This window comes from Pan troglodytes, chromosome 9 (assembly GCF_028858775.2).
Source record: "Pan troglodytes isolate AG18354 chromosome 9, NHGRI_mPanTro3-v2.0_pri, whole genome shotgun sequence".
Taxonomy (NCBI): Eukaryota; Metazoa; Chordata; class Mammalia; order Primates; family Hominidae; genus Pan; species Pan troglodytes.
Genome location: NC_072407.2, coordinates 136,496,819 through 136,503,315, shown reverse-complemented (window position 1 = coordinate 136,503,315; position 6,497 = coordinate 136,496,819).

The window sequence follows — 6,497 nt, the reverse complement described above, 5'->3', positions numbered from 1 at the left end:
GATGGTGGGCTGCCGTCAGGAAGTGCCTGTGGCCTCTGCACTTCCCCAGTGGAGCTGGGGATGGTGCCCCACTAACCTGCTGGCCGGCCTTGCCGTCCAGGGTTACAGGGTAGAAGAAGGGCTAAAAGCTTAGCATTGGAAGTCCTAGATTTGCCTCTGAGCCTCACGCGAAACTAACTCACACCTGAGTCTGTTTTACCACCGGGGAGTTCGTCGCTCAGTTTGCCTGGGACCCTCACAGTGAACGTTCTCGTGCCCCCACATAATCATCCATCACACTTCTATCACTTCCAAGAGTCTCAGCTCAGACAATAAATAACGTCGTCACTAAAAGTAGTAGCATATCCCTTACGGAGTTTCTGGGAGGACTGCACGAGAGGGTGGGTGTGACTGTGCCCAGCACCGCCTTTGGCCCATGAGTGCCACGGGTGCTCACAGGACATGCAAAGCCATGCTGTGCGTGGCCTGCGGAGCCCACAGCACCCTGCCCATGCTGCCTGCATCCTGGGTGCTGCTGCACCACTGCACCTGCTCTGGGCCTGCCTTCTCCTCCCCCGCTCCCTACACCATGGCTGTCTGCGCCTGAACTGAGCAATTCGTAGCCATGGTGAAGGCCCTGCGGAGAGTGCGTCTCCTGGCCCAGAATGAATGCTCTCCTGTCCTGGCCACACAGGTAATGAATGGCCGGGGCCATCCAGGGAAACACTCCCTTATCTCACCCTGGCAAGCCTCCCTCTTCCTCTTTTTGAGAGATGGACAGCGGGCCCATCTGGGAGCCGTGGCCACCCATCACAGAGCCTTCACCGGGAGTGATGGATGGAACTTCTTCTCTTTCCAAAGAGAAATTCCACAGGGCGAGCCTCTCCCCTAGGCTTTGCCTGCCTCCCTGTGAGGAAGCATGAACTGTGGGAGCTTGAAGGAAGCTGTTGTGCCAAAGTTTTCTTCCACAGATGAGGAAGAGTGGTTCAGAGAGGAAGGGCGGGCACAGGGCCACAGAGCTCCAGGCGTAGAACCCCGGGCAGCACGCGCACCTCTTCACACTGGGAGCTTGGTGGGAACCTGAGCAGTTGTAAGAGCAGCAGGAGGAGCACGGAGCCCAGTCGGAGTAGGAGGGAGCACTCCAGCCCTGCTCCGGAAGGGCTCCCCAGCAGCCTGCACCCCTCTATCCCATCCCTGTGAAGCCCCTGTCCACACCTTGTGATGCTAGGAGCTGACCCAGTGTTCTGCCTCTACCGTGTAGCCATGCAACATACACGCACGTGTACGTACACACAGTGCACCCTGCGGTGTGAGAGACACGCTTCGGATTTCTCAAGTGCTGTTATCTGAAATGCACTTTTAACCTGGCTCCCCTGCAGGCACAAGACCTTCTCCACTCTGCCTGGAGCACAAGCAGGTGCTGCCAGGGATGTCGTTCATAGGGAACAGGGTCCAGGGTCAGGGCCTCGAGGCCTTCAAAGAGGTCCCAATAGACAAGAGCAGGCAGGGCCCCACACAGTGTGGGGAAGGGGGCCCCAAAGCTCTGGGACTGCCAGGCCTCAGGACATGGGCCAGTCTCTAGCCTAGAGCAAGGCATCTGCTAGAAACCGAGAGGGACCACCAGAGAAGGAAGGGATGTCTTGGGAGCAGGTGTCAGGAGCACAGGGTGCCTTTGTCCCTCTGCTGCCTGGCTCCGGCCCCTCTGGAACAGGAGGTAGAGTGAGCAGAGCCCACAGGGAGCAGACAACCCTGGCCCCCAGCTCAGCCATGCTGCTCCCCCACCATGGACCAATGGCAAATCATCTAACCTCTCTCAGAGCTACTCCCGTGCTCAATATTCCTGCACAGACTGTTGTAATCTGGAGCAAATGCTGTTGCCCAGGCCCTGCGAAAGGGCCAGCTCTGAAGGTCACCATCTCCCATCCTGCTCCTCAGCTAACGCACCCCTGCCCGTGTCTTGGAGGTGCTCAGAATATATTTGCTGTATGAATAAATTGACTCAGCCCAATAATAGAACAGTTCTTCAATTTCCGTGCTTCTGTTTTCTCCATCTGAACACTCGTGTCTTTCATTGGTCCTGCTAATTCCCCAGCCATTTTCTCACTGAGTACAGCATCTCCCCCACCCTCTTTATCATCCCACTTGCTAAGTCTCTCCTCTGTGTCTCCGAACTTCTCTGTTGTATTCCTTTTATTTTTATTTTTCAGAGATGGGATTTCACTCTGTCACCCAGGCTGGAGTGCAGTGGCATGATCATGGCTCACCACAGCCCTGAATTCCTGGACTCGCGTGATCCTCCCGTCTCAGCCTCCCAAGTAGCTGAGACCACAGATGCCTGCCATCACACCCAGCTAATTTTTTTAAAATTTTAATTTTGTGGGCAGATGGGGTCTCGCTCTGTCTGAGAGTTAGGCTGGTCTCGAACTCCTGGCCTCAAGGATCCTCCAGCCTCAGCCTCCGAAAGTGCTAAGATTACAGGTGTGAGCTACTGCACCCAGCCTTCTGTTGTATTTCTCATCTCGTCTCCCCATGCCACAGCCTGGGTGATGTCCTCTAACCAATCTCCTCTTCACTTGTGATTTTCTTCACTGTATTTCACGAGCTGTTGAGCTCACCTGTTCAGGGCTTCATTTTAGCGTCACCCATGTTATTTTCAGACGTCCATTTCTTCAAACCTCCTTGTTCTTGTATCATAATGTCTTGTTCCCCCTTTAGGGTTTGTGCTCCTCCCAGCTCCTTAATAACCATCATTATTACTCTTCCATTGTGCCTCATTACCCTCAGCGCTTAGAGTCCGGTACTCCTGCTTCTTGGGCTGCTGAGCTGAGTTCATAAAGAAACACATGGGGTCCGGCTCAAGCTGTATTGTGAGCTGGTAATCATCAAGACTTTCTTCTCAACATAACTCCTACAAGACCTAAGTGTTTTGTTGATTTATTCGCAGCACCTTGAGGTATCCCAGGCCTGAGACTGATTCCTACGATCATTCTCTGCTTGGAACTTCTGGCCCCACCTGGAAACTGTCAGCTCCAGCTCCAAAGCAGCTCACAACAGAGGCTCAGGACACCCCTTTCTCACAGGAGAGTTTCCCCCACCAGAATCCCAGGCGGAGCTGTGCCATCCTGCTGTATCCTGGGAATTCCCTTTCCATTTCCTTCCCTGAGTAGACTCAAGCCCTCCCCTCCCATCCCTGCATGATAAGAGTCCAAAGCTTTCACACATGGGCACGCATACACAAACATGTGCACATATGTATGCACACACACTCATGCACAGGCATGCAGACACACATGTGTGCACACACGGTCACTGAGCATTATCTCCCGCTCCCACAGTGCTGGCTGTTAGTGACTTTTTACAGTTGGCATCTGGGGTTTTGAAATTCTTTCTTGTGTCTTCACCTGTACATGTAAAGCAGTGTGTAAGGTCATCTATTCAACAAATCTGTAACCTTGTTTGGGGAAAGACCCGGCCCTTGCCCCATGGGCCCTGGGGCTGGCACCAGAAGTCACACTGTGTTCTAGGGGTGCAATGTGCTCTGTGCCCCTTTCAGCTGCCCACAGAGCAGGGCTTTGGCTCCCCAGGGTCTCCCAGGCCTCTTTGTTGCCATCTGATGGTCATTGAGGGGACACTTGAGCCCAGATCTCCCACTGTGTAGGAAGAGAATGGAGACAGGGTACACAGGGCCAGCTTGGCACAACTGTCACTTAGAACATTGGCCCTTGGGCACCCCCAGCTCTCCCTGCAGCCTGAACCCCTGATCCCAGCATCAGAACCTGGCATCCAGGGTGGTTGGCAGCCAGTCCACGACACACAGCCAAACAAAAGCGGCATGGCAGCGCACCTCGGCCCCTGCCTGGGAAGCAGAGTGTGCATGCCCTCCCAGGCTGGAACCTGAGCCGACTCTGCCCGGTTACACCCTGGCCTTCAGGCAGGGTCTCCTGCTGACCCTCCCCGACCTGTGGGCTGGCCTGATGCGCTGCACGGCTGCTCTCTGCCAGCCCCAAGCCTGGGGAGGATGTGCCCGCAGTGCTCGGGGCCTCCGGGCCAGCCCCCGTGCCCTCAGCAGCAGCCCCTCATGGCTCTGCAGTGCAGCAGAATGGAAAGTGCTTCCCAGGCAGAGCCGGTGCAGGGTCCCAGGCAGCCAAACAAGCCCCGAGAGCACAAGCACACGAGACCACTGGGCCCAAGCCACCCTCCTCCCAGGCGGCAGGAGGAATGCACAGGCCCTGCAAAAGGGCCAGCTCTGAAGGTCACCATCTCCCATCCTGCCCCTCAGCTAATGCACCCATGCCCAGGGGCAGCCCAGCCTCGCCTGGGGGAAGGGTGCCCCCTCGGCCCTGACCGCAGAGGAGCAAGCCTTTTGCACCCTGACTTTCTGCCCCATGGCCCACCGTGAAAATACCCTGAGAGGCACGGGGACAGTGCTCGGTTCCTCCTACACCCAACTGCTTAGAGGAGGTCTGGGCAGAGGAGAGAAGTGGGAGATGAGTGCACTCTGCTAGCCCGAGTGGTCCCTGGGACAGCCTGGAGCTAATCCACTGAGTCTCCCCTGCACCCAGCCTCAGCCCGGCCCTCCAGCACATGCCAGCCTGCTGGCTTGGCACACACAACCCATGTCCATCGCTTGTTCCAAAGGAGAGGAGAAAGGCCCCCCTGCCTTCCTAATTCCTCACTCCCTCCTCCCTTCCTTCCGCTGCCTCCGAGTTCATTCACCCATGGTTCATTTATTCATCAACTCTGCGAAGCCCTCTCCATGCCAGGAGAGGCCCTGGACCCTCAGGAAACAATGAGAGGTCACAGGCCTGCTTTGAAAAGCTGCAGTTCAGGAGAGAGCCAGGCACGTAAACAGACGTTCCCACGGATTTGTCCTAAATGTCCCCAAAAGAAGCCCATGGGCAGGAGCCGCCAGCCAGTCTGGGAGGGGCCGCCTGAGCTGGGCCTGAAGTGGTCAGGGGTGTCAGCACAGGAGGGCAGGAAGAGGGTCCGGCAGACCTGGGAGACTGGGACAGACAGCGCCGGTCACCGAGGAGGGGCTCAGGGGTGTGGACTCTCACAGCAGCCGAGGAGGGTGAACTTGGTCCCGGGAGCAATGGGGGCCAGAGGAGGGCCCTGAGTGAGGCCGCTGCAGGGGTCAGATGGGTCTTCCTGAGTGAGGCTGCTGTAGGGGTCAGATGGGTCTTAGCAAGGTCACTCCCCTGCAGGTGGCTGCACTGGAGGTGGGGGGCTGCAGAGGCCATGGCCTTAATCTTGGGGGTGCAGTGAGGGCCAGGACACAGGCAGAGGCTGTAGGGAAGGAAACCAGACGGTGAGCTGAGGTCACAGAGCAGCAGAATCCAGGACCTGGCAGCCCGGGGATGTGGGGGAGAGGGAGGAGGTGAGGACGGCCCTTGGGACATGGCCAGCACTTGGTGATGGACAGCAGGAGAGGCCCAGGAAAGGCTCTTCCATGCAGCAGCGAGGCCTCTGCATGCTTCCACGCAGACCAGCCCAGGCCTGCTCCCCAAGCTGGGCGCCCTCCAGCCCCCCGCCAGCCCCGTGTGAGGCCAGGGCAGGACCAAGCAGGCTCTCGGCAGAGAGGATCCTCTGCAGCACCCTGGAAGGGAGGAGGGATGCAGGAGGAAAGCTCATCCATTATTAATTCCTCCTGGAGACTCTGGGGCCTCCGAAGCCAATTGCATTATTTAAAACTGGCTTAAATTTGTCCCAGAACACAGAGCTTCATCTCTCGTTGACGGCCTCCGCCTTTCCAAGGAGGCATCCTCAGGAGAGATGCTGAGCTTCCAGTGAAGAGTCAGGCCTGCACCTCTGCTGCACAGCTTGTGCACCACCACACACACCACATCACATCCCCTGCCCGGCTGCCAGATGCGCCCAGCCATTCACCTCTCCTTCAGCCTCGGGGCTCACAAACAGAGTATAGGACATGCATTTCCCGTGGCCTTCGGGCAGAAATCCAAGGGATCTGAGTTTCTCTGGTTGACTGCCCTGAGTTGGACAGTCCTGCCACTGTCATGGGCGTCACTGGGCAGAGGGACTGGCCCGTCCCCTAGAAGCAGCAGCTCGGGTAGCTGCATCCTAAGAGGACTGAGGTCTCAGCCTGGGGAAGAAGGAAGGACAGAGCCAGGAACTGGTTGCTATGGAGATTTGTACCCCAGCAAGGGGAGTAGTTGGGGCTAACCTTGAAGGATTTCACCATGAGAAAGAGGAAAACAGACACACATACATACATGCGATGTGAAATCTGACCTTTCCCTGGGAGACTGGGGAGGAGAGACCTGCCAGAATAGACACTATGCGGACGGGGAGGGAAGAGGGGAAGACAGTGGCGGTGGGGGAGGAGGGTGGGGAACAGAGGAGGGTGGGGGAGGAGGGTGGGGAATGGAGGAGGGTGGGGGAGGAGTGTGGGGAACGGAGGAGGGTGGGGAACGGAGGAGGGTGGGGAACGGAGGAGGGTGGGGACCAAGCAGACCACACTCACTGAGTGCCTGGTGAGTGCCACTCACTGATATCAAAGC